Source organism: Bufo gargarizans, chromosome 1 (genome assembly GCF_014858855.1).
Source record: "Bufo gargarizans isolate SCDJY-AF-19 chromosome 1, ASM1485885v1, whole genome shotgun sequence".
Classification (NCBI taxonomy): domain Eukaryota; kingdom Metazoa; phylum Chordata; class Amphibia; order Anura; family Bufonidae; genus Bufo; species Bufo gargarizans.
In genome coordinates, this window is record NC_058080.1 from 619733407 (window position 1) to 619759508 (window position 26102).

The 26102-nt window shown below is 49.0% G+C and overlaps 1 long non-coding RNA gene and 2 other non-coding genes across 3 annotated transcripts; all 3 read right to left on the reverse strand.

Annotated features, from left to right (window-relative positions):
* Positions 1–8829: 8829 nt before the first annotated feature.
* On the reverse strand, positions 8830–14484 carry LOC122935445. The gene is made up of 4 exons (XR_006388790.1): positions 14324–14484; positions 13437–13517; positions 11305–11670; positions 8830–8974 (listed from the first exon to the last, which is right to left on the reverse strand). It is a non-coding gene; the product is annotated as an uncharacterized LOC122935445 (long non-coding RNA).
* On the reverse strand, positions 10003–10129 carry LOC122925294. Its single transcript, XR_006387605.1, has one exon. It is a non-coding gene; the product is annotated as a small nucleolar RNA SNORA13 (small nucleolar RNA).
* On the reverse strand, positions 12996–13126 carry LOC122925293. The gene has a single exon (XR_006387604.1). It is a non-coding gene; the product is annotated as a small nucleolar RNA SNORA13 (small nucleolar RNA).
* Positions 14485–26102: the final 11618 nt, after the last annotated feature.

Here is a 26102-nt window from a genome sequence, read left to right on the forward strand (position 1 = left end):
ACCTTGGGCAAAAAAGAAGGAACCGGCCGTAGCACCACCTTATCCTGGTGGAAGACCAGAAAAGGCTCCCTACAGGAAAGCGCGGCCAGCTCCGAAACCCTCCTGATGGAGGTAATGGCCACCAGAAAAACCACCTTCCAGGTGAGGAAGACTAGGGAGACCTCCCTCAGAGGCTCAAAAGGCGCATCCTGAAGGGCGCGCAGGACCAGGTTAAGATCCCAGGGGGGTAAGGGAGGAACATACGGAGGAACCGAATGCGCCACCCCCTGCAGGAAGGTTCTCACCGGCCCCAAAAAGGCAATAGACCGTTGAAAAAAGACCGCCAAGGCCGAAACCTGACCCTTCAAAGAACTGAGCGACAGCCCCACCTCAACGCCGGACTGTAGAAAGGCCAGCACCACCGGAACAGAGAAACGAAGCGGCGGAAAACCCGACTTCTCACAAAAGGTTAGATAGGCCCTCCAGGTGCGATAATAGATCCGCGAAGAAGCCGGCTTCCGAGCTCTGATCATGGTTCTCACCACTGCATCAGAGAAGCCTCTCTTCCTCAGAATGTAGGTCTCAATAGCCACGCCGTTAAACGCAACTGACGTGAATTCTGGTGGAAGAGCGGTCCCTGAGATAGAAGATCCTCTCTGTCGGGAAGAGGCCACGGAACGTCCGCTAACATTCGGACGACGTTGGAGAACCAGGCGCGGCGAGGCCAATCCGGAGCGATAAGAATGGTTAGTATCCCCTCCGCCTCGATCTTGCGCAGCACCTTCGGCAACAGAGGAAGTGGAGGGAAGACATAGAGGAGGTCGAATTGCTGCCAAGGAGACACCAGCGCATCCACTCCGCACGCCCTTGGGTCCCGAGCGCGGGCCAGGAACACCGGCACCTTGTTGTTTAGCCGGGACGCCATTAAATCCACGTCCGGACGGCCCCATCGGCGGCAGATGTCCTCGAACACCTCCGGATGTAGGGACCACTCTCCCGGATCCACCTTGGTGCGGCTCAGAAAATCTGCCGTCCAGTTGTCGACGCCCGGAATGTACACCGCCGACAACACTGGAACATGAGACTCCGCCCATAGGAGGATCCTCGCCACCTCCTGCATCACTGCCCGACTGCGCGTTCCGCCCTGATGATTGACGTAGGCCACAGCCGTGGCATTGTCCGACTGAACACGCACCGGCCGAGCCGCAAGGAGGTAAGTCCAGTGGGAGAGGGAGTTGAAGATCGCCCTTAGTTCCAAAACGTTTATCGGAAGACGGGATTCCTCCGTCGACCAGACCCCCTGAACTGTGAGGTTCCGGAGAACGCCTCCCCAACCGATGAGGCTGGCATCGGTGGTGACTATCGTCCAGGAGAACGGAAGGAAGGACCTCCCTGATGAGAGATTCGGGGAGGCCTGCCACCAGGGGAGAGACAACCGAACGTGCCGGGACAGGCGGACGGGAGCGTCCAGACCACGAGAGGTCTTGTCCCATAGGGCAAGAATCCACTGTTGTAACGGTCGAGTGTGGAACTGGGCATACGGAATCGCCTCGAAGGAGGCGACCATAAGGCCCAGAACCCGCATGCACTCCCGAATGGTGAGACGAGGAGCTTGTAGAAGGAGCGACACCGCCCTCCGAATCTGAGAGGACTTGGAATCCGGAAGAAACACCCGAGAACTCGAGGTGTCCAAAATCATCCCCAGGAAGGAGAGTCTCTGGGAAGGGTGCAGAGAGGATTTTGGTAGATTGATCAACCACCCGAACCGTTCTAGAGATTGAACGGTAATTCGGACGCTGTCCTCGGCCTGTGGAAGAGACGGGGCCTTTATCAAGATGTCGTCCAGGTAGGGCAACAACGAGATGCCCCTGGTGCGAAGAAGCGCCATGAGAGGCGCCAAAACCTTGGTGAAAACGCGAGGGGCGGTCGCCAACCCGAAAGGCAGGGCGACGAACTGGTAATGACGACCCCAGATGGCAAAACGCAGAAAGCGATGGTGAGACTTCGCAATCGGGACGTGTAAGTAGGCGTCTTGAATGTCCACAGACGCGAGAAACTCCCCCGGAAGCAGAGAAGCAATAACGGAGCGAAGGGACTCCATGCGAAACTTCCGCACCCTTAGAAACTTGTTCAGAAGCTTCAGATCCAGTATCGGGCGCACCGACCCCTCCTTCTTCGGAACGACGAACAGGTTTGAGTAAAAACCTGTTCCCTGTTCCTCCGGGGGAACGGGAAAAATGACACCCCGGTCCAGAAGAGAGGAGACCGCCAAAAGGAGGTCCGAGGCCCTGGCTGGATCCCCCGGAACGCGAGACGGGAAAAAGCGTTCCGGCGGGCTGGACGCGAACTCCAATTTGTAACCGGACGTCACAATCTCCAGAGCCCAGGCGTCCTGAATGTGAGCCCTCCAGACCTGCTGAAAGGAGAGCAAACGGCCCCCCACCACGAGGGGTGGGGGCACCCCTTCATGCGGAGGGCTGCTTGGGAGCAGGGGGACGGGTTGACTGTGCCCGTGGTCGCCAAGAGGGCTGGGGTTTGAAGAAAGGCTTCTTGCGGGATTCCTGGGATCCCCCAGCCGACGAGGACGAAGACGTCCTGGCTGTGGAGAAGCGACGAAAGGACTGGCCCCGGAACCCTGAAGCCCGAGATCGAAAGGGCCGTTTGGATCTGGGTTGAGGCAGATGAGTACTCTTGCCCCCCGTTGCGGCAGAAATGAATTCGTCCAACTGGGCTCCAAAGAGTCTAGATCCTTCAAAGGGAAGGTTAGCGAGGGAACGCTTGGAAGAAGCATCAGCATCCCACACCTTCAACCAAACCTCTCTACGCTGAATGACCGAGAGGGCCGAAATACGGGCAAATAGGGAACCGATATCCATTGAAGCCTCACAGAGATATTTAGAAGCCTGAGACATTTGGAGAATAAATTCCAAAGTGTCTGCAGGGGCGCCCTGTTCCGTCAGATCCTGGTGGTGGCGCCGCAACCACGCCGTAAGGGCTCTGGCAACCCAAGCCGACGCAAAAGACGGTCGCAGGGAAGTGCCCGCCAGAGAGAAGATGGACTTGGAAAGTGAATCCAGGCGTCTGTCCACCGCATCCTGCAGGGAGGAACCGTCTAGGACAGGAAGGGCCGTGTTCTTGGCCAACCTGGCCACCGGAGGATCTACCTTAGGGGAAGAAGTCCACTTTTCCACCGAGTCAGAGGGGAAAGGGGAAAGCGTATCCATGCGCTTGGTGGCCGAAAATTTTTGATTGGGTCGGTCCCAAGCCTTTGATATGACCGCTGTGAATTCCTCATGAACGGGGAACACCGCGGATTCGGGCCTTTTGGGCGGAAAGAGGGAGAACTCCCGACTAGTGGAGGGAGTGGAATCTCCGTGGATATTAAAAGTGTCACGGACAGCCTCCACCAATTCGGATACCATGGTGGAAAGCTTAGGCAGGGGTTCCCGCTCCGTGGCCTCGTCCGATCCGGACAATTCCCCTTCGGATTTGCGCTCCCCACGAGAGGGAGAGTCAACCGGACATGCCTCAAGGCGTGGGGGAGAAGCGGAGTCATCCGATGAGGAATGCTGCCGCTCACGCTGCCTCTTAGACGTCAGACGCCCCCTGTGAGAATCACTGAGAGGAGATGGAGCGGTGGACGCCACTGGAGTAGTAGCTGCCATACGCTCCATGAAGGACATGGCTGCCTTGGCAACTAGGGCCAGATCCGCTGCCGCACTAGACATGGCGGAAGCCCAGGCGGGTACCGCCGGTTCCGCAGGGGCAGAGGGAGGACTGGGCTGAGCAGGAGAAGGAGGCTGATCCTGTCCAGGAGCAGGGCACGAGTCACAGGTGCCAGAGGTAGAAAAAGGCATAAGGCACACCTTGCATGACCCCAAAAGAGCCTGAGAGGAGGCCTTGGCAGATTTAAGTGCCCCAGGCTTTGGCATGATGGAACCCCACAGTAAAAGATCTCCTACCAGTTGCTGCAAAGATCAGGAGCAGAGCAAGCTGTTCTCCTACCACCCAGGCAACGCTAGCAGAAGTCTCCGGTGTAGAGAGATGAGGAGCTGCACGGCAGTGAGCAAACAGAGTCTCCGGTGTAAGGAGAGTCAGAGCGGCATGCCGAGGCTCCGCCCCCCCGAACGCGTCACTATGGCGCGAAAAAAGCGCGCGAAACAAGCGCGCGCGAAAATATGCGCGAAAATAAGCGCGCGCGCAAAAATATGCGCACGCGCGATTTAAACAAACACGTGGTGCAGCAGGGGTTAACGCGGCCATGGAGGAGCGGTCTGCCGGCGGGCGCTGAGAGAGCGCAGCAGCCAAGGCCCGACGAGAGAAGTTGAAGCCCACAGTTTAAGGGGGAAGAGTGCCAGTACTCCAGTTCAGGATCCTTCTTCAAGCTCACCCAGGTAGCCACAGACAAACAGACACAGAGGGAGGGGGAGGGACTGGGCAATACTTATCTGCTCAGCATGCTCCCTCGATGTCCAGACCAGCAGGGATGCGCCTCTTCAGACTTCTGACTCCAATCCAGGAGAACAGTGCTCTGGAGGAGGGTAGGCAGCAGGCGTCCCAGCAGCTGGTGGGATGCCAGAGCTGACATGTTGAGCCTGGATCCACTTTTCTTCTGTGGGGGGATGGGAGGTAGCCAGGACACGTCGAAAGACGGTGGCAGACACTCCACGGGGGCCAGGAAAGCGCAATGCTGACCTGCGTCCCCATCTGAAAACAGAAAAAAATAACAAACAGGAGAAGAGTAAGCGTCACCTCCTTGGACAGACACTAAGCAAAGACTGAAGTCCTCCTGGAGGTGTCTGGGGGTATAGCCCGAGGAGGAGGAGCTTCGTTTTTGCATAGTGTCCCTCCTAGTAATACCTCTAAGCTATACCCATGGTCTGTGTCCCCCAATGGAATGTACGAGAAATACTAATTTGCCTAATAATTCTGCACGTAGTGTATTGCAGGGCCGCAATACGGGCATGGGTGGCACACATTTGTGTACATGAGCCCTTCCTAGAAAGCACCAACTGATTTACAATTCATGTAGTTTTTTTCCTTTGTAATACCATCGGCCAGGGAACAGCAACCCTCGGCACTCCAGCTGCTGTGAAACTACAACTCCCAGCATGCAAACTTACTCGGCTGTTCTTGTAACTCCCACAGAAGTGAAAAAAGGATTCTCTGAGTTGTAGTTTCAGATCAGCTGGAGTGCCGGAGGTTGCTGACCACTGCCATAGGTAATGAGTCAAAAAGGTTGTGCACACATTTTTCAGGGAAATTCACTGTTGTCTGGGCTATTGTGACTGGTATGTTACTAGTGTTTCTACCTGAAAAGGGCCTAGGACTTAAATAAAGGGGCATTACTAAAATTGCACCACAATTTTGGTGAGCAAGTCTGTCATAGTAAGCAAACCAATAGTCTGTCTATCCCTGCACCAGATTTACCATTCAGCCTGAGCCAGAGCAGAACTTGGTTTAGGATACTCTCACACTAGCGTTATTCTTTTCCGGCATAAAGTTCCGTCCTAGGGGCTCAATACCGGAAAAGAACTGATCAGTTTTATCCCCATGCATTCTGAATGGAGAGCAATCCGTTCAGGGTGCATCAGGATGTCTTCAGTTCAGTATTTTTGACTTTTCTGGACTGAGATAATACCGCAGCATGCTGCGGTTTTATCTCCAGCCCAAAAAACTGACCACTTGCCTGAATGCCAGATCCGGCAGCATAAGGCTAGGTCTACACTACGACATTTTGTCGCACCAATGTCACCTGACAATTTTTATAATGGTAATCTATGGTGTCTCGCTGTGACTACGACACGCCAGTTGCAAAAAAAAAAAAAAAAACATTCAAAATGGACACATGTAGTTGTGTAGACCTAGCCTAAGGGCTCATGCACATGAATGTATTTTCTTTGTGTCCATTGTTTTTTTGGCGAACCATATGCGGAACCATTCATTTGAGTGGGTCTGCAAAAAAAAAAAATAAGTTACTCTGTGAGCATTTCGTTTTGCAAAAAAATAGAACATGACCTATTATTTTCCGCATTTTAGACAAGGACTGTTCTATTGAGGGCCAGCTGCTCCGTTCCACAAAATATAGAACGCAGACGGACGTTATCTGTATGTTTTGTGGACCACAAAATACAATTGTGTGCATGAGTCCTAATACAGTACCAGCAAAGTGTATGAGATTAAACAAACCTCACTTTGCAGATTTTTTTCTGCACAGAAATTGACCTGCTGTGCATATTTCCAAATTCACAGCATGTCAATTATATTTGCAGTTTGAGCTGCACATTTCCCCATTTCCTAATGAAGGGTGAGACGTGCAAAACCGCATCAAGTCCACTATTAGGCCACGTCCCCGCACACAGCAATTTCTGACTGGAGATGTGAGCGGATGTGCGGCGCTCAGCTAAATATCCTGTAAGACATGCTTCTCCTCTATCATCTGGGGCTCTAACTACTGGCCAGTACAGTGAAGTGCTTCCCCAGGTGCCCCGCAGTCTTACCGCACCGCCATGAGATGTCAAAAAGCTAAAGAGAAGGAGGGAAAGGACGGTGAATGCGCCACCCCGGCAAAGCAAAATGGCGCCGGTCAGTGAAGCTGTCGGATGTGGCAGTGCGACTTGAAAAGTTTGCTCACACCACAGAATCTGTGCTTCCTGCTCCGGGTCCTGGATGCATATGCTGCCGCTGGATGACAACTTATCAGAGGACTCTGAGGTCAGTGATCTTAAGGGCAAGATGGCCGCCCCAGCACTTGAGCCCACCATCAAGGATATCTTTTCAGCGGTGATACAATGCAATGCTGCACTTACTACCAATGTGGGTGGCTTGAAAGAGTAACAACAGAAGAAGCCGCGGCACTCAGAAGGATAAATTCCGATTTCTTTCATTTCACCTCTTGTGGCAAATAGAAGGATAAATTCCGATTTCTTTTATTTGCCACAAGAGGTGAAATGAAAGAAATCGGAATTTATCCTTCTGAGTGCCGCGGCTTCTTCTGTTTATCACAGGAACCCCCAGACCGGGATCCAACGCTGCAGGCACCCCCACGAATTGGAACTCCAGTGAGTAGTGCTGACCTAACAATTTTCTTTGGCCTGAAAGAGGATTATAGGGCTACTAAGACAAGACAAGTGTCTTAGTGATTTGAAGACCAAATGCCGCCAGTTAAAAGGGACATGCAGCGGGTGATTCATAATGTCCCCATGCTTATCTCCAAAGCTGACAATATGGAAAACAGGCTGTGGTGAAATAATGTGCGCATGATTGGTGTGCCAGAACGTACAGATGCTGTTGCATTTGTGGAAAAGTGTCTATTGGAAAAGAAAAGCCATCTCCTTTTGTCGCTGTGGAGGGGGAGCAAAGGGTGCCGTTTTGCCCCCACCGAGTCCTTTATTGCTGAGTTCTTCATTTTCGTGACCAGGATGCCATTTTGAGAGGTGCAAGAGACTGACGATTTGACCATCAATGGAAACCGGATCTATTTCCTGACTTCTCAGCTAAAGCGTGCACATTTTATTGATGTTAAATAGAGACTGCGACAACTACAACTTCAGTATTTTATGCTATATCCCGCAGAACGGCGTGTCGTGGCAAAGGATAAAACACTTGTTTGAGGATCCGTGTGCTGCATGACAGTGGCTGGACTCTGCCGAGAAGGATCTAAGCTGTGGTACCTGAACTGTTACATGCCATAAGCTATTATAATACAGATACAGAATGTGGGGCCATGTTATTTAATACAGTGCTCATTGTTAATGTTATGGGGGCTAAATCAATCTGCTAAACGTAATGCAGTTTATGCTCTACAAACGTATCAACCGGCAATTTTGTGCCTCAAGCTTTTTTCTGAGAGAAAACATCTTATTCACAAGGCTTGGGTGGCGCAGACGTTCCATTCCACGCAATCAAGAGGGGCGAGAGTGTTGGTGCATAGAACTCTCCCCTTCATCTCAAGGGATGTATGTGTGGACGATGAGGGTCGTTTTTTTTATGTATTAATTGCTCTATGTGCCATTTCCAAATGATACTAGAAATTGCTGTTCGCATGGAAATTTGTGCGGATGTTCAGCAGTATCCGTGTGCAGGTACCCTTAAAGGGCTTGTCCAAGATAATTAAAAATCTTTAACCCATACAAATGTTTTAAAACTTAATAGCTATTCTCCACGGCCATGGTTTACAAACAGCAGCTGTGATACGGCATGTGGCCACCGTCCGCAGCAGTATCCAGGCACACCATTACTGCTCCATTCACCTGAAAGAGGCTTGCAAAATCCTTGTGCCTGCCACCAAAACAACCTCATTCAGATGAATGGACCCGATTTTCAGTCACAGAAAGTGTCTGTGAAAGTCTGCCACATGTGAAGGTTACCTTATATGTATGAACCCAATACACAGGCCTTCAATATGAAGTCTTCGAAAACCACTTTGAGGTACTTTCAACAGAAATATCACATCACTGTTAAATTCTTCATATTTGCGTATCAAAAAATTCCAAATTACCATAATTCATGGACCTTACATGTTATACATTGATCTATAGCTGCTAAACAAAGTTTAGAAAAAGTAAAACGAGGTCATTAGTACAGGTTTTTCCTAAATCTGTGTAATAAGCCCCCTGTCAAAAGGGAGCAATGCTGTTAGATGCACCATGCATGCTGGCCGTCACCTCCAACAGCCCTCTTGCTGAAAGGTCACAGTTTGAGGTACACCGAGCACACAAGTTTTGCTTATCAACAGTAGATTAGTGTATAACGTGGATGTGCAGGCCACATCTGTATATGATTCATGCCATGAAGTACAGGAGGCTTTCCATACTAAGTTTGTTCACACATTATAAAGACCTCATCCAATTGGTTTAAACTGCTTTAATGTAATTTTAGAAAAATACAAGATAATCTAAAATTATCTGAGACTTAAAAAAAAAAAAGTCAGAACGTATAATCTTCAGACAACTCGTTCATATTCTCAAGCTGGTCATGTAGACTTCCAAACTACCTAGAAAGAAAAATAAAATCTTAATTTTTGGAACCTGTAGATTTAAAATCACAATAAAGCAAGAGGTAAAAAGAAGAAAGTTCTGGAGTCATCTGTGGATGGCACTTATGGGGGCATCTGTGGATGACACATATATAGCATCTTATGCATCATCCACAGATCCCCCATAACAGTGTCCCTGTGTAGTGAATGGGGGCCGGTGTCTAATGGCGGTGGGGCCCGGTGCAGTCACTATTCTACTACACAGGGGCCCACTCTGTAGTATACGGTAATCATATCTAACTTGTGGCTATTGTTTAAAGTATGCCAATCATCTTAAATCTAGCGCTGCACTACTAACTTCTTGGAAGTCAGGCGGATGGGCGCTTGTAGCATAGCTCACTACGCCACCTGCTTCATTCATACAGTGGGCGGCGCAGGGACGTAGTGAGCTATGCTACAAGCGCCCATCCGCCTGACTTCCAAGAAGTTAGTAGTGCAGCGCTAGATTTAAGATGATTGGCATACTTTAAACAATAGCCACAAGTTAGATATGATTACCGTATACTACAGAGAGCAGGCCCCGCTGCCATTACAGAAACAGATTCCGGCCTCCAACCCCTCGTCCCTCAGCATATTCCCCTTGAGTCGCAGCATTTGCCCCCCCCCCCCCATAAGACCCATTGCTATTTTCCCCCCACTTTTTCGGCCTATAGATGCAAAATATGGTAATAACTTCGGCTCATCGGAGCCAATACATTCTAATACTGTATGGAGCGCTCGCTCTGTACAGTATTGAAACCAAGTTTTATGCAAATCGACTTCGGAGGTTTTATCCGAAGTAGATTCGCTCATCCCTAAAAGTCACATACTTTTGTTTTGAAACCTGAACCCATGTGCAGGTAGCCTCAGACACTGGAAGGGTAGGGCTTAAGATGCACCAATGTGTACAACATCTTATTGCACTGTGATAACTCAGATGCCTCTTTAGACAAGGAGACCACAAAGCTAAAAATCTGAGGAAACTGCAAAAATGGCACAATACACTGAACTGTTCCCATGCAACCCAGTACCATGAAATAACTTCAGGGCACGATAAGGGGCAAGGAAATTACTGTATGCCTTGTTTGACGCCACATTCATCATTTAATAAAATGAACGGGTAACACGAAGGCAAGTAACATTCTTAACCTTGCGCCTAAAGAAATTGAATTCTTCTATTACTAGAAATTCATGAAAACATTTACAAATGTACATTATTATTCCAATTGTCCAACAGGTGTGCCCGTTACTGGACAGCATCAGACTAAGGACAACCCCTCCCCAGCTGTCAACGTATCCATACATTTCTAGAAGGGATAACAGGGACAACTCAGACACTATAAAGCAGGGCTGGCCAACCTGCGGCTCTCCAGCTGTTGTAAAACTACAATTCCCACCATGCCCTGCTGTAGGCTAATAGCTGTAGGCAGTCTTTGCATGCTGGGAGTTGTAGTTTTGCAACAGCTGGAGAGCCGCAGGTTGGCCATTCCTGCTATAAAGCATTTTCAGATCCTCTATCCAGTATGATGTTTTCCCACTATGATCTGAAATCACAGTTTAGACTGGGACAGTTCCATCAGGGAATTCCCTTATCTGCCTGCAGGATAAAGTGTCAGATTAAGAGGGGTTGTCCAAGATCATATTGATGACCCATCCACCAGCTGCACACTCTATTACTGGACACAGTGCCACACATCCTGTAGTGGCTATTCATGGTACTACATGCAGCTTAGTCCCATACATGATGTATAGCACTGTGCCTGACAAACAATAGAGGCCATAGTGCTTACCAGAGCGCTGCAGTCCTTTCAAAGGAGTCAGACCACCACCAACCTAAGGCCTCTTTCACACAAATGTTTTTTTTTTGCATTCTGTATATGGAACCATTCATTTCAATTGTTCCACACACAAAAAAGGCACATATGGAAAGTACTCCGTATGTCTTCACTATCTGTTCCGTTTTTTGCGGAACCATTTATTAAAAATTATGCCGAGCCCAATTTTTTATATGTAATTACTGTATACGCCATACAGAAAAATGGAATGGAACTAGAAACACTACTGAAACAAAAAATGATTAATTAAAAACAGCCCGCAAAACACTGAAGAAAAAAAGCCATACGGTCGTGGGAACAAGCCCTAATATTGACAACCTAAGGATAGGTCATTGATATTAAAATCCTGGACAGCCCCTTTAAGATAAAAACTTTGCCCAAAAAAGTTGTATATGGTAAACAAGAGAAAACAAAGGCAGACACTCACAGGGTAAGTATGTTGGGATTGTCTGTAGAGGAGATGGAAATGCTCACCTTTTGTTGGCAGACCACCATTCTTGATGTTTTCTGGATCCTCACTGCACTGGGAGCCAACCTTCACGGGGTAGCAGCAAAGTGGGGTTCAGCAGCTGAAGCAACTTCAAAACCACTGTTGAGTGGACATCTTTTGACACAATCACACTGAGAAGCCAGCTCTTCGGAGTATCCGGACGCATCCTCTGGCTGACACCCAATGACTCTGAACCGCGTTGTCATAAAGCTATTAATAAAGAAGTTATCCTGATACATATGTCTTGTCTGTGACTGCACCAAAAGATGTCCCCTCAACAGCGGATTTGCAGTTGATTCAGCTGATGAACCCCACTTTACTAATCTTCAAATGAAGGGCAAGTACGGAACCTGGAAACAATCACATGACAATAGTCATTACCTAACAGGAAACAAATGCAAAATCTATTTTTACAGCAAACAAAAAGATGCTCAAAAGGAGTTCTCGCAATAAAACTCACCTAGTCTTCTGTGGGGTCATTCATTCTCTATGGGGCTGACAATAAGGGCTCTTTCACACGAGCGCGTTACTTGCAGGAATCGCACTCCATGCAAAAGGTATTGTGTGTTCTGGACTTGGGAATCACACGGTATCATGATTGATAATGCCGTGTGCCTCTGCCTGACCTTTCTGTAACGGAATCATACCGACAGCTTTATGTCAGTATGAGTCCATTACAGAAAGGTCAAGTCCACACCGCATTATCCCTCTCTCACACGGAGAGCGATTCCCACAAGGGACACACATGTGAAAGAGCCCTAATAGAGCTGCACTCTGCCATCGATCCAGTCAGATACCAATCTTCAAACCTGTGAGACATGCTGATGATGCACCATTAGGCCACCTGCACACGGGTACAGCTCAACGCACATAAGACCCACACAAATCTCCACGCGGATTTATGAGTGATTCTGCAGCAAAGCCGCAACTTCTAATTATGGATTGATACGGTTTTGCTGCAGACCTCACCTTTCCATTGAAAAAAGGGTGAAAACCGCAGCTAAGGTCTCATGCACACAACGGTGCGTTTTGTGGTCCGCAAATTGAGGAACCGCAAAACAGATGGCGCCCGTGTGCGTTCCGCAATTTGCGTAATGGCACGGAGAGCCATTAATACAACTGCCTATTCTTGGCCGCAAAACGGACAATGGGACAGGTTATATTATTTTGCGGACCACGGTACGGAGTGCTGTCCGCATCTTTTGAAGCCCCATTGAAGTGAACAGGTCCGCACCCGAGCTGCAAAGACTGCGGCCCGGATGCGGACCAAAACCACGGCCGTGTGCATGAGGCCTAAAACGGCAAACATCATTAATATGCTGCAGATTTGGAAGTCTGCAGCGTAGGTCAATTTCTGAGCAGAAACAATCCAGAGTGAGGTTAGTGTAATCTGTTTATCCACATGAGAATCTGCGCTGAGAAACAGCGTATTCCCAATGTGTGTCGTTGTCCACCTGGTGGCAGCTGATCAGACAGAAAATGGAGGTGAGCAGCACTGTCCATTCACTTCTACGGAGGTGGGACCTGCATTTATCAGGCACTTATGGCATATAGATTAGATGCGCTATAAATATCTAGGGAATATCCCTTCAATATCCAAAATGGGATGAATACCCATTTCACACACACAAAAAATAAAATGTTTCATAACCTGCTCCAGCCAGCGCAGATTCTAGATTATTCCAGCACAGCCATACACCCAAGGAGGCGACCATCCTAAAGTGTGGTAGGCCACGGTGGGATTATTTTCTGCCTTTTCTGACACCACATTCACCACTTATAAAGTAAATGGGCAACACAAAGGCAACGGGCACCGGTTAAAGGGTTGTTCCCATCTGGACGTCACATACGCAGGATGTTCTACAGTCACTGCACTATATCAGGAGAGAGCCGAGCTTGAGCAGCCTGTTCCTGGAGCGCACACCTGGGCCCTGCTCAGACATTTATGGCATAACCTTGGGATGGAGAAAAAAAAAAAAAAAAAAAAAAAAAAAAGTGGCAGCATTGATCCCAACTGTAGAAAGTCCACCTAAATTTCCTATGTCCAGATGAGACAACCCTTTTAATATGGGCCCTGTAAAACCCGCCACATGATTGATTAGAGAGAATAACTGACCCTTTATTTCTGTAGAGCAGCACCAGGCGCCTTGGAGTGTGCGTCTTACCAGACGATGAGCCTCATGGATCGGAGACGGCCCTAGAAGAAAGCATCCAGAACCTTATTACATGCGTCATCAGCAGCGGCTGTAAATGTGACATTGCAATGACAAGTCTTCCCCCCAGATACAGCAATGCTCTGCTTAGTTCACAAGCTTTCAACCCTAAACCACTCATCACAGGGGGCAGATCAGTGCGTGGCCCTGGCAGTGACATCTGGTGGGTTTGCTCCAGCCGCCTGATACGGTCCCTGTAGCGCCACTTCTGCAGCATTAACGTGTCCGGGACTGAGATATCACAGGTTTAGATCAGAGTGCGGAGACTCAGCGATCGCTAGAACGAGGAGAGAAGGGCTCACAGTGATCTCACCTTGCTGCAGGAGACAGTCTACGAGACAGTCTGTATTCCGTCTGCTGGTGCGAGGAGAGTGCACGATATAAGAGCCCTTCTCTCCCTGTTCTAGTGACATCTCAGCACTCAGGTGTCACTATGACCTATTGAAGGTTATTTCACCTGCTCCATGCACTGGGGGTCCTCACAGGTCAACTTCCTCATTGAAAGTCACATGCTTTGCTGTAGCCAATGACCTCAATGGCTGAGGCCCGTGCTTGTCTGCAGCAGGACACAATCCCCCATTAGTTCACAAAATTTAAGGAGAAAACCCCTAAGAGTATCCGCCCAGACTACCGTCAGATGTATCCCCCTCTATTAGATGTTCTAGAAGAGGGACAGGAGCCGCCATCACTGCACGTGGCCTGAAGTCACGTGGGACCAAGCACACAACGTTAGAAATCTGCTCCCCTCGGAGCACGCACGGTATGACGTCACGTGGCCACCAAGCCTTACCTTATGTATAGCCATAGCGTACGCCTGGGGTCTCATCCTACTGCCCCACTCCGACTCTTCAGGTCCCCTCCGTTTGTCTCGCTGGGAGCCGCCATGTCCAGACCACGTGGCCTAGTCCTCAGCGCGTCTCGCACACAACCATCCAGCAGCGCATCCACCAGCGAGAGAGGGCGCAGAGCCAGAGGCCGGCTACTACACCTTCCGGGCTGTACTATCTGTGGAGGGGGAGGCGGGCTGTACCATTAGAAATAGAAAAAAAAACAACCCATAGATATAAGCTGGTGTCCGCTCTAAATCTCTTTACAATGCCAAACTGTTACACAGTGGTAGGTACTGAAATACATTAAAGGGAGTCTTTCACCTAAAATCACCATTCTAGAACACTAACATCAGGATCTCCATTACATTCCCCATATTAGAATGCTACCTTCCATATTGCTGTTTATCGCCAATTTTCTCAGGTTCTAATGATTACGTCCAGCGCTGTTCAACAGACTCGCCGCGCCTGTGCGCTTCATTCCCTATGGGCAGAGGCACAAGGCCGGCTAGATCGGGATGTACGGGCCGGCACATGCCAATTAAACGCTCTTGTGCCTCTGCCCATAATGGGGAACGAAGTGCGCAGGCGCTGTTGAACAGCGCTGGCGCTGGACGTAATCAGAAGAACCTAAAGCAGGCCAGAGGGGTGAAAGAGGAGGGTTTTCGTATGAAAAGCGACGAGGGGCCTGGGCAACGGCCGCATGAACGCCGCCTCTGGGCACCTTCAGTAGCTAACATATTGAATACAAGTGTTTTTCTGAGAAAATCGGCGATGGACAGCAATATGGAAGGTAGCATTCTAATATGGGGAATGTAACGGAGATCCTGATGTTAGTGTTCTAGAATGGTGATTTTAAGTGAAAGACTCCCATTAAAGGGGGTTTTCACATCTTGCCAATTCGTCCTCACCTGGATTTATGACATTTGCGGACCGCACATCGCCGGCGTTTAATAGAAAATGCCTATTGTCCGCAATTGTGGAAAAAAATCGGACATGTTCTATTTTTTTCGGGAATGGAATTGCAGACGTGTGAATGGACCCTAAGGCGGGGCGGGCTTAGGCAGTTTGAGTGAAGGCTGGCCACGCCTCCTTATGACATCACAGTGAGAACTCAGTCCTTGCGGCTCCTTCCTGTGGATAGTATGAGTCATCAGTCTGGCAGCCTGCAGTGACTGTGAAGCCCACCCCCCTTGCTGGGGAATCATCTCTCAGAGAGCAAGTAGACTGCAGTCTAATACAGTTTTACACACAGAACCTGTCTCATCTTTTACAAACCCATTCTGTGCAGCAAAACAATAATTGACTACTATACATTAGCCCAAAAGCATGTGAGCTAGTAGCCATATGATCTGTGCTTTTGACTCCCATAAAACATGACCAACCCCCACCGACCAGCACTGATGCAGATTTGTTTCCATTACAGTTGTGTATAAACCTTAGACCATAGGGAAAAAAATATACAATGCAACAGCACTCTGCAAACCCAATAAAGTACAATAATGCCAAAATAATAGCAAGTATTCTGGTGCTAATGCTACGCTAATAAATTTGAGATGCTTGGCAAATAATTTTGTACAAAATTATTTGGGCCCGTCTGCCAAACGTCAAGGCGATCTCAGTAAGACGGGAACCTAACACTAAATACCACATTAACTGGTACCCTACTGGCCTCCATTACATTCAGGGAATGCAGGCTCCACATGCATGCCGAGCCCACATTATATTATGCCTCTTATGGTGCCAAAATGGCCTCCATTATATTCTGCGGATGCAGGCTCCTCACGCATGCCGAACCCACACTATATAATACCTCTTTGGTGCCGGCCTCCATTTTGTTCAAGGAATGCAGGTTCCACTAGCATGCTGAGCCCACTCTGTATTCCACCTTACCTGGTGCCAAATGGCCTCCAATACATACAGGGAGAGTAGGCTACAGCTTAATAGCTATACTAATTAAAACCAGCCTACAGTGCAGACAGGTTAATCAGGAGTGCACAACCAGCAGAGTCAGCCACACCTCCGATATAAACTGCAAAGAAATATTGGGGGTTAGTCAGCGCATCCAGTGCGCAGGTGCGCGTTGCCATGGCTAAAAGCAGAAAGGCAAAAAAAAATATATAATGCAACAGCACTCTGCAATCCAAATAAAGTACAATAATGCCAAAATAATAGAAAGTATTCTGGTCTGTCCTATAGGCTGGTTTTAATTAGTATAGCTATTAAGCTGTAGCCTACTCTCCCTGTATGTATTGGAGGCCATTTGGCACCAGGTAAGGTGGAATACAGAGACAGAAAAAAACACAACAGCATGAGGGCTACGCCCCTCTTTATAGGGGGCAGGGAGGGCGTGTGCATGCCAGTGTTTTTTATTTTTATGTTTCATTAAACTTCCACCTGTCCTAACCAGTCCACAGGGGCAGAATACCCCCCATCTGTGCCACTGGTTAGGACGTAAGGGAATACCTCTTTGGTGCCGGCCTCCATTTTGTTCAAGGAATGCAGGTTCCACTAGCATGCTGAGCCCACTCTGTATTCCACCTTACCTGGTGCCAAATGGCCTCCAATACATACAGGGAGAGTAGGCTACAGCTTAATAGCTATACTAATTAAAACCAGCCTATAGGACAGACCAGAATACTTTCTATTATTTTGGCATTATTGTACTTTATTTGGATTGCAGAGTGCTGTTGCATTATATATTTTTTTTTGCCTTTCTGCTTTTAGCCATGGCAACGCGCACCTGCGCACTGGATGCGCTGACTAACCCCCAATATTTCTTTGCAGTTTATATCGGAGGTGTGGCTGACTCTGCTGGTTGTGCACTCCTGATTAACCTGTCTGCACTGTAGGCTGGTTTTAATTAGTATAGCTATTAAGCTGTAGCCTACTCTCCCTGTATGTATTGGAGGCCATTTGGCACCAGGTAAGGTGGAATACAGAGTGGGCTCAGCATGCTAGTGGAACCTGCATTCCTTGAACAAAATGGAGGCCGGCACCAAAGAGGTATTCCCTTACGTCCTAACCAGTGGCACAGATGGGGGGTATTCTGCCCCTGTGGACTGGTTAGGACAGGTGGAAGTTTAATGAAACATAAAAATAAAAAACACTGGCATGCACACGCCCCCCCAGCCCCCTATAAAGAGGGGCGTAGCCCTCATGCTGTTGTGTTTTTTTCTGTCCTGCGGACAGGACGGGACGGGTGGTGCACTCCTCCATCCTTGTGGTGGAGAGAGTGCGATTCCCTTTTTTCTTTATAGGTTCCTAGGACCTGTGCCGCTCCCCCTATGCGGCCGGAGGATACCCTCCGGCCTTAGCTGGTCTCCTTATGCCCTGTCTAGGTTGTACCTCTGTTCGGGGTGGAGTGGCTGGAGCGGCGGTAGCGGTGCCCACATGTTCGGCTGGGCGCCGCCATCTTGCGGAAGTGACGTCGGGTTACGTCACTTCCGGGTTTTCGCTCCGGCCGACGGATGGTTGGCTGGAGCGGTGAAGCGGCGTCCCGCATGTTGCTGGGCGCCGCCATCTTGCGGGAGTGACGTTAAGTAACGTCACTTCCGGTTTTTCGCTCCGGCCGTTTGTTAGCGCGGCCGGAGGTGTATTTTAGTGAAATTAGGCCAAGGGGCCTTTAATATGTGCAGGGTCCCTTTCTGGGCCCTAATACAGAGATCTTTTTCCTTGTTTTTCAAGGAGTTAAAATCGGAGGTTTACCCCGCCCCCCTTGGGGGCGGGACTTTCGTTTTGGCGCCAAGAAGCCCTATTTAAACCTGGTGAAGCTCCAGGTTCAGTCTCCTGGAGCGCAGCTTGCTGTCAACCTTGAGTGTGGTTTGGTGCTAGAGAGTCTTGTTACCTCTGTGCTGTAAATCAGTTGTTGTCTTATTATAAAGAGCTTGCTAGGATCTTCTGGGTAAAGATCCTGAAACTTGCGATTAAGCTCTATTTTTCTTGAATTTTGTTAAATTCATGTTTTTTTTTTATTTTCAGCCATGTCGTCTACCGGTGACGGAGGAGAGCGTGACCCCAGCCGGAAATCCGCGGGCAAGAGGCGCCACTTGCAGTGCCATGATTGCCAGATTGTCCTGGAGGACTCGTACGATTTCTCCCGCTGCCCACCCTGTAGGGCCAAGTCACTCCCCCAGTTGGAGCCATCTGTCCACGATGTGGTGGATTGGGTAAAAGGGTACATGGAGTCAAACATGTCCCAAGTCAACGCCTCCATACAGGAGCTGAAGAGTGCCTTGGTCGCCAAGCGTCATCGTCCCTCCTCCCCCCATCGTGCGATGGAGGTCTCGGGGGGTCAGGAGGCGAGGGAGGGCTCCGCTTCCTCCTCGGACGAGGAGGATGGTTTCTCCTATTTTTTCCCGCTGGAGAAGGCCCAGCGGCTACTAAAATCCGTCCGGTCGGGGGACCAGGACGTTGACCCGGGGGAAGCCTCATCCTCTGCCTCTAGGGGGCCTAGGGCCTTCAAAGCGGATGATTCTCTCCTGTCTCTGATGAAAACAGAGTGGAGAAAGCCAGAAAAAGGTCCAGTGTTGACCAAAAGGTTTAAGGCCGTGTTTCCGGTCAAGGAGGATCAGGTATCTTCCTGGGGGCCTGTCCCTAAGGTGGACATGGCCATCGCGAAGCTTTCCAGGAGGACCCTGATCCCTTCAGACGACGGGTCAAGTTTGTTGGACCCGATGGACAGGAAGGCGGACTGCGCCCTTAGGCGCGCTTATTCTTCAGCCTCGGCCTCCGCCTCAGTCGCGATTGCGTCGTCCGAAGTGGCGAATTTCTTAAAAACGAGGTTTTCCCAAATTGAGTCTGACCTGGACCAGGGGGTCTCTAGGGATGACATTCTGGCCTCATGCAAGACGGCCAGCCTTGCCATTGACTATTTGTGTGACGCAGCTCCACAACAACTTAAGCTGGCATCTAAGTCTATGGCTCTGTCAACCGCGGGCAGGCGTCCGCTTTGGTTGAAGCCCTGGAAGGCAGATACGACCTCGAAGCACAATCTTTGTGCCATGGCGTACGAACCCGGCAAGCTCTTTGGTGCAGAGCTAGACCATATAATGGAGGGGCTGTCGGACAAGAAGGGCAAGTCCCTTCCCCAGCAGTCCTTTCGTGGTCGGGGCAGAGGGTATGGTTCCAGAGCGGAACCGCAACCCAGACCCCAGAGGAATTGGGGTTCCCGTAGAGGAGGGAAATCCTCTCGGGGTTCTAGACCCCCCAAGAAGTCCTCGGCGCTCTGATTGCGGGCCTCCTCGAGGCTCTTGGTATTTTGCCGGTCTGACTGGAGATCTCGGGCTCCCTTCTCCCCACATTCCCGTAGGCGGTCGCCTACGACACTTTCTACCTTGTTGGCAGGATCATATCCAGGACAGTTGGGTCCTGCGTGTAATCTCCCAGGGCTACCTTGTAGACCTGAGCAGTCGGCCTCTGGACAAATTTGTCCAGACAAGGCTTCTTCCCAGCAACAAGCAGAAGATTCTAGAAAGTTACGTACTAGAATACTTCCAGAAGGGGGCCTTAGAAGAGGTTCCTCTCCTAGAGAGGGGAACAGGTATCTACTCCCCAGTTTTCCTGGTACCCAAGAGTACAGGAGGGTGGAGAATGATTATAGATTTGAGGTTCTTCAACCGTTTCATAAGACAAAAGAAGTTCCGTATGGAAACTATCCAGTCAGTGACCAATCTTCTTATGCCGGGAGATTTCTTGGCAACCTTGGACCTCAAGGATGCTTATCTCCATATTCCCATCCATCCTGGGTCCAGAAGATTCTTAAGGATCGCGGTAAATATCGGGGGGGTCCTAAAGCATTTTCAGTTTGTGGCCCTCCCGTTTGGGATCTCTTCAGCCCCACACACTTTCACCAAGGTGGTGGTCTCTGTGGTGGCCGCACTAAGGCTTCAAGGCTTGAGTATAGTTCCATACCTGGACGACTGGCTCCTCAGAGCCCCTTCCCAAGCGATCCTGTCCCAACACATCCAACAGGCTGTTACATTCCTACATCAGTTAGGATGGGTAATCAATTGGGACAAATCCCAGCTTCAACCAGCCACCTCAGTAAGGTTCCTGGGGTTCATGGTGGATTCAGTCAGGATGATGATTCATCTCACTCCCGAAAGAAAGCAATCCGTGCAACAGACAGCCCATTCCCTCTCTGTACCCAAACGGGTAACAATCCGAACATGGATGAGGATGTTGGGACTAATGTCTTCAACCGCAGAGGCGGTACCTTGGGCATTATGGCATCTACGTCCGCTCCAGTCGGAAGTATTAGCCAAGTGGAATCACAGTCCAAGGGGACTCAATTCCGTGCTCTCCTTGCCTTACAAAGTCCGGTCCTCTCTGAGGTGGTGGTCCCACCTCACGGACGGCAAGTCCCTGATCCAGCCCTCTTGGATCATACTTACTTCAGATGCATCCCTAGTAGGCTGGGGTGCGCATCTTCAGGACAAGACAGTCCAGGGAACCTGGACACCTCAGGAGAGGTTATTGTCATCGAATCTCCTGGAGATCAGAGCAATCAGGCTAGCTCTTCTTCATTTTGCTCCCATCATTCGGGGGAAGGCAGTGAAGGTACAATCAGACAGCATGACCGCTGTGTTGTATATCAACAAGCAGGGAGGCACGAGGTCACAAAGTCTCCTGAGAGAGATAGGGGTGATTTTGGATTGGGCAGAACTGAACCTCACCCACGTATCAGCCGTTCACATTCGCGGAGTTCACAATGTGATTGCGGATCGCCTGAGCCGAGGTCTTCCTACCGGAGAATGGTCACTTCATCCAGAGGTCTTCAAGGAGATAACGCTCAGGTGGGGCATGCCAGAGATCGATCTCATGGCAACGAGGTTCAACACCAAGGTGGAGAGGTATTGCTCCCTTTACAGGGAGGACAACCCGGTGGCAATAGATGCACTGTCAATCCCATGGAGGTTCAGGCTGGCCTACATCTTCCCTCCAATTTCCTTGATACCAAGGGTCTTGATGAAAATCAGGCAGGACCAAGCGTCAGTTATAGCCATTATCCCATACTGGCCGAAAAGAGCTTGGTTTACCCAACTCTTACAGATGAGTCGGGGTCAATTTCTGAGGCTTCCCCCAGAGAGAGTACTGGTGTCGGGGGGCACCCAGGTCTCCTCAAATCTTCAAATGTTCAACCTGACAGCCTGGAGGTTGATCAGTCCCTTCCAAGGATAGAAGGGCTATCGGGGTCTGTCTTGAGAACCCTGGAGCACTCCAGATCGGAAGCTACCAACAAGGCCTACTCCAGAATCTGGAAGATTTTTTCGTCCTGGTGTTCTAGGCATCAGCAAACATCCGCTGAAGCTTCCATCCCGATGATCCTACAGTTTCTACAGGACGGTCTGGATAAAGGGCTATCACCTGCTACCCTTAAAGTGCAGATTTCAGCAATCTCTGCTTGTCTCAACAGAGCGGTTTCTCAAGACCCCCTTATCAAGAGATTCCTGAAGGGAGCCTCAAGATTAAAGCCTACAGTAATCAGACCTATCCCTGTTTGGGATTTATCGGTCGTGCTCAGGGGGTTAACATCTCCCCCCTTTGAGCCCCTAGAGGAGGCGGGATTCAGGTTCCTGACCTGGAAGATCACCTTCTTGTTGGCTGTTACCTCTGCAAAGCGAGTTGGGGAACTCCAGGCTTTTTCTGCCTTTGAGCCTTATACAAAGTTCCTGCAGGATCGGGTACTCCTCAAATTTTTACCCACCTTCATCCCAAAGGTTCCCTCCTTTGATAATATTAACCAGGTGATCTCCCTACCAACATTGGCTCCATCCCCCTCCTCTGAGGAAAGAGGGCTCCATACCCTCGACATTGCGAGATGTCTTAGGATTTACCTGGAACGCTCCAAGGTATTTAGGAAGGATGAAAACCTCCTTATCCTTTTTTCCGGTACCCATAAGGGGAGGAAAGCCTCTAAGCCCTCCATCAGTCGCTGGATTAAAGAGGCAATTCGGGAGTCTTATATGTCTCAGGGCTCGGAGCCCCCTGAATTTGTAAGGGCCCACTCTACTCGAGCAGTGGCCACTTCTTTTGCAGAGAGAAGCTCGATCCCATTGGATGTGATCTGTAAGTCAGCTTCTTGGAGTTCTCACTCCACTTTTATCTCACACTATAGAGTGGATACTAGAATACATAGTTATTCCTCATTTGGCCGGACAGTGTTATCTTCCGCCAGGCATGAGGACCCTCCCATGGGGGTTTCTACTTGCTAAATCCCCATCTGTGCCACTGGTTAGGACGTAAGGGAATCGTTAATTTCTAACGATAATTTGTTTTCCCTTAGTCCTAACAGTGGCACACAAATTTCCCCCCCTTGTTTTTTAATTATGGGTTTTGTCTACTTGTTACTACACAACAGCATGAGGGCTACGCCCCTCTTTATAGGGGGCAGGGAGGGTGTGTGCATGCCAGTGTTTTTTATTTTTATGTTTCATTAAACTTCCACCTGTCCTAACCAGTCCACAGGGGCAGAATACCCCCCATCTGTGCCACTGTTAGGACTAAGGGAAAACAAATTATCGTTAGAAATTAACGATTATATAGTGTGGGTTCGGCATGCGTGAGGAGCCTGCATCCCCAGAATATAATGGAGGCCATTGTGGCACCATAAGAGGCATAATATGTGGGCTCGGCATGCATGTGGAGCCTGCATTCCCTGAATGTAATGGAGGCCAGTATGGCACCAGTTAATGTGGTATTTAGTGTTAGGTTCCCGTCTTACTGAGATCGCCTTGACATGTGGCAGACGGCCCCAAATAATTTTGTACAAAATGATTTGCCAAGCATCTCAAATTTATTAGCGTAGCATTTGCACCAGAATACTTTCTATTATATGTGCTGCACCTGTCTTCCCTGAACCGCTTCATATACAGCTCTGCTATATCTGTCTTCCCTGAACCACTATATATAGAGCTCTGCTATATCTGTCTTCCCTGAACCACTATATATAGAGCTCTGCTATATCTGTCTTCCCTGAACCACTATATATAGAGTTCTAGTATATCTGTCTTCCTCTCCACTACCAGCACTGTGTTTGAATCACTTCCCATACAGCTCTGCTACATCTGTCTTCCCCTCCCCCATTAGCACTGTGGCTGAACCGCTTCATATATAGAACATCCAATAAATACCCCAACCATGGGATGAAAACTTCTTTAAGCAAAAAAGCCTTTGGCAATACTATTACTAATACATAACCTACATAGAGAATGCCAGACCGCTAATACTGATTAATTCTTTATTACAAAAAAATCACAATTAAATAAATCACAATTAATTACATGCATGATTAAAAAGAATTGGTACAGGAGATAAAAAAACGACATCACTGGAGGAGACATACAGTGGACGCAGATCCCAATTAGTCCGTCATAATTGTTACTAAAGTGCATATATAGGATACAATGAAGGCAGGACAGTGGACACAAGTCCTAATTAATCCATCATGATTAGTCTAAAGTGCATTATAGAATTCCATTGAAACAAGACATAGGACATTACCCATACAGTGTCTCCTCCAGGATGGCGCCAACCCTGCTTCATATATAGCCCTACTAAACCTGTCTTCCCTGAACCGCTTTATATACAGCTCTACTACATCTGTCTTCCTCTCCACTACCAGCACTGTGTTTGAATCACTTCATATACAGCTCTGCTACATCTGTCTTCCCCTCCCCCACTAGCACTGTGGCTGAACCGCTTCATATACAGCTCTGCTATATCTGTCTATTTCCCTCTACCACCAGCACTGTGGCTGAATCGCCTCATAAACAGCTCTGCTACATCTGTCTATTCTCCTCCCTCACTAGCACTGTGGCTGAACAGCTTTATATACAGCTCTTCTACATCTGTCTATTTCTCTCTCCCACCAGCACTGTGGCTGAACCTCCTCATATACAGCTCTGCTACACCTATCTTCCCTGAGCTGCTTTATATACAGCTCTGCTACATCTGTCTATTCCCCTCCCCCACCACTATGGCTTTGTAGCTATAGCTATAAATACTTCCCTGCTGTATGTCATAGACAGACACCTACTAACTCATACTAGTAAAGTAAGGAGCTACATCACAATACACAGTACTGCTGCATTTTCATACAGCAGAGCTGGGTATGCCAATGTAGCACCTTACTTTATTTATTGGAGTGTTTATGTGTTTCTGTCTACTAAATACTACACAATGCCAGTATTTGCAGCTATAGCTAGAAAGCCACATTGCTGGTGGGGGAGGGGAATAGATCAATGTAGTAGTGCAGTATATAAAGCAGTTCAGTCACATTGCTGGTGGAGAACAAGAAAAGACAGATGTAGCAGAGCTGTATATGGGATGATTCAGCCACTATGCTTGTGGGGGAGGGGCGGTGACTGACATTTCTAAAAGTTGTATTTACAGCTAGTCAATCACACTGCTGATGTGAGGGTGTACTTTTTTCCATCAAGAGAAATACCGTATTTTTCTCCCTATAAGACACACCGGCCCATAAGACGCACCTAGGATTTTGAGGAGGAAAATAATAAAAAAAAAAATTTGAACCAAAAGGTGTGCTTTTGAACTAATGGTGATCTGTGGATGGCACTAATATGGGGGATCTGTGGATGGCACTGTTATGGGGGTCTGTGGATGGCACTAATATGGGGGATCTGTGGATGGCACTGTTATGGGGGATCTGTGGATGGCACTAATATGGGGGATCTGTGGATGGCACTAATATGGGGGATCTGTGGATGGCACTGTTATGGGGGGGTCTGTGGATGGCACTGTTATGGGGGATCTGTGGATGGCACTGTTATGGGGGATCTGTGGATGGCACTAATATGGGGGATCTGTGGATGGCACTAATATGGGGGATCCGTGGATGGCACTAATATGGGGGATCTGTGGATGGCACTAATATGGGGGATCTGTGGATGGCACTGTTATGGGGGATCTGTGGATGGCACTAATATGGGGGATCTGTGGATGGCACTAATATGGGGATCTTTGGATGGCACTGTTATGGGGGATCTGTGGATGGCACTAATATGGGGGATCTGTGGATGGCACTGTTATGGGGGATCTGTGGATGGCACTGTTATGGGGATCTGTCGATGGCACTAATATGGGGGATCTGTCGATGGCACTAATATGGGGGATCTGTCGATGGCACTGTTATGGGGGATCTGTCGATGGCACTGTTATGGGGGATCTGTCGATGGCACTGTTATGGGGGATCTGTCGATGGCACTGTTATGGGGATCTGTCGATGGCACTGTTATGGGGGATCTGACTGTTATGGGGGATCTGTGGATGGCACTGTTATGGGGATCTGTGGATGGCACTGTTATGGGGGATCTGTGGATGGAACTGTTATGGGGGATCTGTGGATGGCACTGTTATGGGGGATCTGTGGATGGCACTGTTATGGGGGATCTGTGGATGGCACTGTTATGGGGGATCTGTGGATGGCACTGTTATGGGGGATCTGTGGATGGCACTGTTATGGGGGATCTGTGGATGGCACTGTTATGGGGATCTGTGGATGGCACTGTTATGGGGGATCTGTGGATGACACTTATAGGGGGATCTGTGGATGACACTTATAGGGGGATCTGTGGATGACACTGTTATAGGGGGATCTGTGGATGGCACTTTTATGGGGGGATCTGTAGATGACACATATATTGCATCTTATGCTATATAGGTGACATCCACATAATCCCCCATAACAGTGTCCCTGTGTAAATAGTGACCCCCAATACA